Source organism: Myotis brandtii, unplaced genomic scaffold (assembly GCF_000412655.1).
Source record: "Myotis brandtii unplaced genomic scaffold, ASM41265v1 scaffold156, whole genome shotgun sequence".
NCBI classification, from domain to species: domain Eukaryota; kingdom Metazoa; phylum Chordata; class Mammalia; order Chiroptera; family Vespertilionidae; genus Myotis; species Myotis brandtii.
In genome coordinates, this window is record NW_005355666.1 from 28,244 (window position 1) to 37,932 (window position 9,689).

The window sequence follows — 9,689 nt, forward strand, 5'->3', positions numbered from 1 at the left end:
GCGTGTCAGCATTTTGGAAAACCCTAACTTAACTCTGGTGCCGTGTCACATATAGAAATTTTTTGATATTTGCAACCATAGTAAAACAAAGACTTATATTTTTGATATTTATTTTATATATTTAAATGCCATTTAACAAAGAAAAATCAACCAAAAAAATGAGTTCGCGTGTCACCTCTGACACGCGTGTCATAGGTTCGCCATCACTGTCCTAGTACAATGGAAACTAAGGAGAAAATAAACAAATGGGACTACATCAAAATAAAAAGCTTCTGCACATCAAAAGAAACCATCAACAAAATAATAAGAGAGTCCACTGCATGGGAGAACATATTTGCCAATTTTAAATCTGATACGGGTTTTATCTCCAAAATTTATAGGGAACTCATACAACCTAACAAAAGGAAAAAAAAATGGCCAAAAGACCTAAATAGATACTCTTCGAAAGTGGGCATACAGAAAGCCAAGAAGAATATGAAAAAACATGCTCAAAGTCACTAATCATCCAAGAGATGTAAATCAAAATGACAATGAGGTATCACTTCACACCTATCAGAATGGCTATCATCAACAAATCAACGAACGACCTGTGCTGGTGAGGATGTGAAGAAAAGAGAACCCTCGTACACTGCTGGCGGGAATGCAGACTGGTGCAGCCTCTGTGGAATATAGTATGGAGTTTCCTAAAAAAAATTAAAAATGGAACTCCCATTTGACCCAGTAATACCACTTCTAGGAATATATCCCAAGAATCAGAAACACCAAACAGAAAGGACATATGCACCCCTATGTTCCTAGCAGCACAATTTACAATAGCTGAGATTTGGAAACAGCCTAAGTGCCAAAGAACTCTTACCATTTGCAAAAGCATGGATGGACCTGGAGAGCATTATGCTAAGCAAAATGAAACAAGCCAGTCAGAGAAAGATAAGTATCACATGGTTGTGGGGAGCGGATATAGGATTAAGCCTCAGACTGACCTGCTGGCAAAGTCACAAACAAGTCCCAGCCTAGAAGGCACAGTCCTCTTAGCATATTTAGGCTTGACCTTATGATGCTCCCTAGATCTTATCTGGGAAGCTAATGGGCTGAGGGAAGTGCAGGAAGTGTAACTGCAGTCAAAACAAGTGAAACTCACAAGAACTGTGTAACTATGGTAACCACTACCTTGTTTACCTCTGACTATAAAAGTTTGGTGGGCCTGAGCACCAGTGGAAGTCCTTCCTCCTGAGTTGGACTTACCCGCCTGGCCCCCAATATTCCCAAATTATCTCGTGACTTTTCTCTTTCATTTGTGTGCGGCTCCTCTTCCAGATCCTGAACCCTGAACCACGCTGGACGTGGAGGGAAACATTTACAACACATGGTCTCATTCATTTGTGGAATATAATGAACAAAATTAACTGATGAACAAAAATAGATCCAGAGACATAGAAGCATCTAACAGACAGTAAACCTCAGAGGGAAGGCAGGGGAGGGTGGAGGGGTGGGGTAAGAGATCAACCAAAGAACTTGTATGCATTTAAGCATAACCAATGGACACAGACAATTGAGGAGTGAAGGCCTGGGCTGGGGGTCAGGGGCGGGCTGGGCGAGGTCAATGCAGGGGAAAGGGAACATATGTTAATACTTTCAACAATAAAGAATTTTAAAAATAAATTAAACAGCCTAGAAAATGGCAGCAGTCAGGAAATCTTTACCAGCTTCTATTACAATGCACAAATGGAGCTTGGATGTGCAGAAGTGTAACATGTCTCCAGTTGTCAAAATTTAGTAAGTGTTTGCTCTTCAGAATGCTACAGGAAATGGGAAATTTATCTATCAGTTTGTGTATTCAACAAAGGGAACTGGGAACAAAACGGAAATAAGTGTCAGGGGACAAGACAGACATCATTTGTACACCAAACCACAGAAATGAAAAGGTAACTCAGAATGTTATCCTCTCCTGAAGCAACATCTGGTTCTGCGGGCTCAGAAAAGAAGCAACAGAGAAGGTCAATTAGAACTCGTGAATCAGAGAAATCCACTGTGGTTGTGCCAAAGAAGACGACCAAAAAGGGGCAGGTTCAAACAGTTCCTCGGGCTACAATGAAGACTGGATTACAGAAAGGGTCAGTGCACAGGGGAGTGCAGGACTCTGTCAGATTCAAGGACAGCGCTGTCTCTGCAGCAACTGAAGAAACTGGACTGAGATTCTTATCCAATTCCATCCCAGAAATTCCAAACTTGTCATCTCCTCCCAAGGTTTCTTTTCTGGCAGCTCTATAAACAGTTCCTTTGTTTCCAATTTTGATTTTGCCAGTCATCATTATTGGCATTTTCCTGGATTGTTTCTTCTTCAAAACTCTGAACAATTGGTTCAAATGATTGTTTTTTTGTCTTAGCTGGATAGGTACAGCTTAAATCATGGATCCAGCCTAAAAACCACTGTTTAACTTACATTGATCAATTTCAACATGGACTATCTTTGTTTTTAAAATAAAGTATCAGTAATGCACATCAGCAGAGTTTTGCCAAACTGTATACATTACAATCATTAAAAGCTTTTGTTTTTAATGTTAGTGTGGTTATGATGGAGCACAGCATGGCAGCTGTCTTTGGCAGGCTGTGGTTTTTCTAGCAAAAATTAAAAAGGCACCGCATCTATGAAGCAAGAGATGATAACATCCCACATCACAGCTATGATGCTCAAATGAGAGCATCCTATTTCAGCCTACAGGAAATCACCTGTATATTTCCAATAGAGCATTGTGACCTTAGCAGCCTCCATGAGGAAGGAGTTCAAAATTCCATGGATCATTCTGTCAAAAGTTTCTGAGAGCTCAAAAGCTTGGGCCAGGGACCAACATGAAGACAATCCACTTCAAAGCGCCTCCACTGCCATGTGTGCAAACTGAGGCTCAGGTTTCCTGGCTTGGCCAGAAGCCCATAGAGCCTGGAGGCCTGGCATGTTGCTTTACAAATGGCAAAAGGGATACAACTGTGAGAAACTAGTGTTCACCAAAATGAAGCGCTACCTACACTGCCAGCCAGATGGACTAGATGCATGAAGCTGCAGTGAAATCAATAACCAAAAAACACTAAGACTTGTTAAGGGGCCTTTACAAAACAGGCTTCCTGGGAGAACCCAGTAGGCTAACCACCCAGGCTTGAAAGTGAAGAAACAAAATAACACCAGAAATAATTCAATGTGGAAATTTTCTGAGAACCAAGAGAGTTCTGGTCCAGACATATCTGACGGCAGTCAAATATGTGGGGGGTCTCTATGCACTCTAACAACTCCTACGAGGATGAAAGGAAAACTAGCTTCCCTCACTTTACCCCAGCACAACTTCCCAATATTCTCTCCTATACCCTCTTTTCTCTCATTCTCTGCCATCTCCCCCTTTTTCATTACTTTTCCCCACTTCTCTCCTATTCTCACTCATTATGCAAAGGGATGTCTAGAAGAATGGAGTGCTTCTCAGGGTCAGGTCAGAGCCCCCCAGGTCTACAAGAGGCCTTTCTTAAGGGTACCTGCACATGGCGCCCTAATGGAATCTATTTTCCCAATTTCATCTTACATATGTATGTTTTCCTAAAATATATACACCTACAAAGAAACCTGAGCCTTAATTAGGTGTTCCTCCCTCCCTTTTTATAACCAACTTCTATTTACAAACTATAAAACTCTTCAAATGAAAAACAGTTCTCTTTGCAACCATGTGTTACACATCAGTTTCTTCAGCGTGACACCAAAAGCACAAGCAACCAATGTAAAAGTAATTTAACTGAAAAGTCATCACAATTTAAGAACTTTTGTGTCAAAGGGGAGTATCTACAAAGTAAAAAGACAATCCACAAAGTGGGAAAATATATTTGCAAATTATATATCTAATAAGGTTATAGTATCCATAATATACAAAGAACTCTTAAAATTCCACAATCAAAACACAACCATATTAGCCCTAGCTGGTATGGCTCGGTTGGATATTGTCCCATACCCTAAAGCAGTGATGGCGAACCTTTGGAGCTCGGCGTGTCAGCATTTTGAAAAACCCTAACTTAACTCTGGTGCCGTGTCACATATAGAAATTTTTTGATATTTGCAACCATAGTAAAACAAAGACTTATATTTTTGATATTTATTTTATATATTTAAATGCCATTTAGCAAAGAAAAGTCAACCCAAAAAATGAGTTCGCCTGTCACCTCTGACACGCGTGTCATAGGGTCGCCATCACTGCCCTAAAGGCTTAGGGGTTTAATTCCCAGTAAGGGCACATGCCTGGTTGCAGGCTGATCCCCGGTAGTGGGAATGCAGGAGGAAGCTGATTGATGTTTCTCTCCCTCTCCCTTCCTCTATCTAAAAATCAATTAAAGATCTTTTTTTAAAAAGACAACCAGCCCTAACCGGTTTGGCTTAGTGGATAGAGCCTCGGCCTGCGGACTGATGGATCCCAGCTTCGATTCTGGTCAAGGGCATGTACCTTGGTTTCGGGCACATCCCAGTAGGGGGTGTGGAGGAGGCAGTTGGTCGATGTTTCTCTCTCATCATTGTTTCTAACTCTCTATCCCTCTCCCTTCCTCTCTGTAAAAAAATCAATAAAATATGTATTTTTTTTTAAAAAGACAACCAAATTATACAATGGAAAGCATGAACAGATAGTTCTCCCAAGAAGATACACAAATGGCCAAAATGCACATGAAAAAGATGCTCAAAAAAGCTAAACAGCATTGTCATAAGACAAATGCAAATAAAAACCACAATGAGATTTCACTTCATAACTACAAGGATGGTTATAATGAAAAAGACATTAACAAGTGTTGCAGAGGATTTGGAGAAATCAGAAACCTTGTACATTACCAGCATGCAATGGTGCAGTCGCTGTGGAAAACACTTTGACAAGTCCTCAAAACGCCAAGCATAGTTACTTTATGGTCCAGAAATTCCAGTATAGGTATATATACCCAAGAGAACTGAAAACATATGTTCACATAAAAACTTATCTTCAAAGGTTCATAGAATCATTATTCATAATAAAAAAAAACACCTAGAAACAACCCAAATGTCCATCAGCTCATATATGGGCAAACAAAATACAGTAGAGAGAAATACCACCCTTCCCCAGCAGCACCACACAGCCGGCCGCAGTTCCTGGCTCCCTACATCTCCAGGAAAAGTAGGCCCCTGTATGGGCACCGAGGGGCAGTGCACAGAGCTCATCAATCACATCCCAGGAGAGATGGAGGGTGGACCTGCTGGAAAACCGGCAAAGACGATGAGGCAAGGCGGTGAACAACACAAGTGGAGCCAATAACACCCAGATGCATGACCTTGCCACTCACCCATCAAGAGGAGGAGTCAAGTTCTCTACCCCCTTGAGCTTGGGTGGACTTAGTGACTTGCTTGAACAAAGGAATGCAGGAGAGGTGACCTGGAACTTCTGAGGAGAGGCTGGGGAAGACCTGCAGGTCCCTTATGGGTCATCTGGGATGCTGACTCCCTCTTGGAACCCAGTGCCTGCTAGAAGAAGGCCAAGCCACACGGAGAGACCACGTGCAGACACTCTGATCAACAGCCACGGGAGGGAGCCATCTCACATGTCCAGCCAAAGTAGACAACCGCAGTCCCTGCTGCCAGCAACTGCACGACAGACCCAAGAACCACCACTGAGATTCAGCGAATTCAAAGCATTCAATATATGAGATAGGGCCACATCATGAAGACTGCGAGCTGGACGACTTTGTAACTCCATGCAGATAGATAGCACCCTCTCTAGGCGGTAGGACACGTGGCCTGAGAGGAACTCTACCCGGCCCGGATCCTGGGCCACACAGCCCTGAAATGGAGGAGTGAGTGCAAAGCGACTGCTGCACCTGACTACGGCTGGTCCAGAGCTATAACCTGGACATGACAAGCAAGTGCCCTCACTCTTCAGGCTCATCGCTGGCTTTTGCAGCACCTGGCATTTATGAAGTTCACAATGCTTCAAAGATGAAACACAAGGTTTTTTCACTTCCTACCAGAATCCACAATGTGCCAACCAACCGTTAAAGTCCCCACATTCTCCCTCTGAGCCGTGCCGCCCAGCCATGGTGCCTGCAGACTCTCAGAGGGCGGAGGGCACTGGATCCCTGTGAGCATGTATAGCCTCTAGTGGTGGATAATGTACCGTGCACAAAATGTCCGGACAGAAAGAAACATGCTGAAAAAGTCTGCAAAACCACTAGCACCAGCAACAACCCACTAGGTACCTTTAAGATGGTGATATTCCACGTGAAGCTCTCCACAGCTTTTTGTAGTTCTCACTCCTTCAGACCTTCCCTGGTGCCTATGCTGTGCAGGTGTTCATGGAATTCCATGGCTGAAAGAGACAAAAAGACAAAGTAGATTACTTCTCCCTCCACTCTGTGCTAACGAGCAGCAATATTTCTTTTTCTAGGTATTGCTATGTGATTCCAATTCCGATGGAATTTCGTGAACATGCCCATTTAAGAATGTAATAATGGGGGAAACAGTCAGAATTCATGGTATCAGCAAGTCGGAAGGTATGCGAGAAATCTGTGGTCGTTCCACATGGTTTTCAAGGGCGAAAAGGACACACAGGTTCATTCTCCTTCTCGTTTCAGAGGTGAGGAATCTGGGCTCAACACGGTGCAGAACTTGATGCCTTTGGAGGGAGCAGGAAGAAGAGCTGGGACGAGAACCCAGGTTTGGGAATCTCAGAGGCAGATTTCAGCTCTGTTGAGGACGCAATGCCAGCAATTATCTTTATATTATATTGTTTCTCCACGGACCATCAGTTGGTGACCGAGGTTAGACGACCAAGTCCATTCCCCACCTCACACTTGGAAGCAAGCATTTCTCTGGATTCTGTCAGGGGGGAATATTTAAAGGCCACATCTATCTTTTATTAAAGGGAAGAGTAAGATCTTGCTAAACTTCCAATTCAAATTTAAATATACAGGGTTTTCACGTACTATATATATTTTTAAATTTATGCTTATTTCTTATCTGTCATGGGGAAGTCTTAATTCCTAACCGCCTCAACATTACTATTACTAGTAAAATTGCTAAATCTAATTTAAACTATTTGTTAGCCTTGGAATGTATCTTAGTGAGAATGTTTGGTAAAAATATTGTATTCTAGAGCAGCCTGCCACTGGAGGCTGAGATCAGCTACCTGTTGGAGGTTGGAGCAGTTGGACTGAACTGTGGCGGGTCCTCTCGCTGCCACCAAACTGGGTTCTCGCCAAACACCAGGCAGATCTGCAGCTTGAGTATCAGCGGCTGAAGCATCGCCACCTCCGCGAGCAAAAAGAGCTGCAGGACCGCATCCAGGCCACGAAGAACTCGGTCCCTAAGAACAACAAGAAGAAAAGAAAGCAGTTGCTCCTTGACGTGGCCGCCTTGAGGCCGAAATGGAGCAGAAACAACAGAGGGAGCTGGGGAGGTTCACAGAGCTTCCCCCTGCCAGCAGCAACCTCGATTCCCTCACAGAGGGTCTGGCCAAGATGGCTCCTGAGAACCGGCCTCCTTGCCTCTCGAGGGCCCAGAGAAGGCGCGAAAGCAGGGCGGGGCTGCAGAGAGAGCGCCAGAAGATGGCGGCGGCCACTGCCGAGTGGGGTACCTGGCCAGCTGTCGCCACGACGAGGAGGAGAAGCTGGCGGTCACCCTCGAGGCCAAGAACCTGGAGATGAAGGAGATCCCGGCCGACAACCACTGCATGTGCCGCGCCGTCCAAGACCAGCTGCCGTTCTCCGTGACCGTGGAGAGCCTGCAGGGCCGCGCCGCCAACTACATGGGGAATCTCGTCCACTAATACCTGCCCTTCTTCAGCGACCCCGAAACCCGCGAGGTCTACACCCGCGAGGACTTCTTCAACTACTGCGACAACATCGTGCACAACGCATCGTGGCGAGGCCAACTCGAACTGAGGGCCCTGTCGCACATCCTACAGGGCCCCATCGAGGTGATCCAGACGGAGTCATCTGTCCTCCTCATCGGGGAGAAGGACACCAAGAAGCCGCTCACCCTCGTCTACAGGTGCTACACCTCCAGCTTTGGCGGGGAGCACTACGACTCGGTGAAGCCGGCTGAAGCCGAAGCCGAAGAAGCCGAAGCCGAAGCCGAAGCCGAAGAAGCCGAAGCCGAAGAAGCCAAAGCCGAAGCTGAAGCTAAAGCCGAAGAAGCCGAAGCCAAAGAAGCCGAAGCCGAAGCCAAAGAAGCCGAAGCCAAAGAAGCCGAAGCCGAAGCCGTGGGGGGCTTTGCCCCGTGGTTCTCGTAAGCTGTGGCTGCCCCGCTGCTGTTGCTGTTCCCGCCTGCGCCGGAGCCGCCGCCTGGTCCCCTCAATAGGCTCTGTTATTCCCTTTGCCTTGCTGCTCTGGTTTTTCTTTTCTTCGTCTCATTCAAAATTGAACAGCCCGGCGCCCCGCTTTTCCACCTGGTCCTGCTTCCTCCTCCCCCTTTCTGTCTTTGCCTCCTTCACAGGGTGGGGCACATGGACTCCGTACCGGGAAGGGATCTGTATTGTACCACTTGAGGGACGTCAGTTTGAAAGCTCCAACCACATCTTGCCCTTAAGGGTTTTTGCCTCCCTGGCCGATGAGAATTGGTTATGTTACAAATAATGTGGGGGTTAAAATGGAAACTGAGTTTGATGGCGTTCTTAACTTGGGGAAAAATCAGTTTAGCTAAGCATCTTCAGACTGTCCATGCATATATTGGATTACTTAGATATACTTGGCGTTTATGTACTAGGAATGCCTTGTGAATGCCTTTTGCCTAGTTCTTGGTGGGGGGAGGGATTGTTTCGTGGGCTGTTTGGGGTTTCTTTTTTTCTAACTACTGTACATGTTGACATAATTAATCACCTATCTCTTGTCTCCAACTATAAGTTAAAATAATATTGAAGTGCTTCAGGTTCTCTACATATGGTATTACCATTCATTACTGACTTTTGAGATCACCTCCTTTAAGAAGACTTCTATGAACTCGCTGGAGAGGCTTCCCTCCTGGGTGTTTCTGTCATACCCTGTGTGTATCACCATAACATGTGTTGTCTCTCTCCCTCACCTAGTTGGTAGAGCCTTTGGAACAGGGTATGCGTATTTATATCCCAGCAGCTAGCACATCATAGGTCCTCAATAAATATTTAGTTGACTCAAATACCTCCTGCTTGCTTATGGTGTATCAAGTCTGCACTCTTCTGGCTGACTGTATGTATGTTTCTTTTTCTTTTTTCATTTTGTGTGGTTTTTTTCTGGATGTAATCTGTGTTATAATTGCCTCAAAACTTTATTCCAAAGTCAAATTATATACCAAGGTGTATTCAGATAAGTTTTGCCCCCATCCTGGTCTCCTCTACCCTGACCCCTCCCACCCCCTATATAGTTTTATTAGTTTTTATTATCTTTTTATTATATTGTTTCTCCTCGAAAATATAAGCAAATGTGTACAAATATTTAAAAAATACAATATATCATTACAGTGAAATATTATCTATACTAATGAAAGGCTAATATGCTAATTAGACCAGGAGACCTTCTGGATGTCCTTCCGGATAAAGCCATGGTGGCGGGGCTGAGGCGGAGGCGGTTAGGGGCGATCAGGCCAGGAGGGGAGGGCAGTAGGGGGTGATCAGGCCAGCAGGGGAGGACAGCTGAGGGAGAGCAAGCTGGCAGTGAGGGGCAGTTGGGGGCAAACA

General features: G+C 45.0%; 2 pseudogenes; both read left to right on the top strand.

Annotated features, from left to right (window-relative positions):
• Nucleotides 1–2,268, top strand: part of LOC102258292 — a 5,668-nt pseudogene extending 3,400 nt beyond the window's left edge.
• A 4,220-nt stretch (nt 2,269–6,488) lies between these two features.
• On the top strand, nt 6,489–8,270 carry LOC102258585 (annotated as a pseudogene).
• Nucleotides 8,271–9,689: the final 1,419 nt, after the last annotated feature.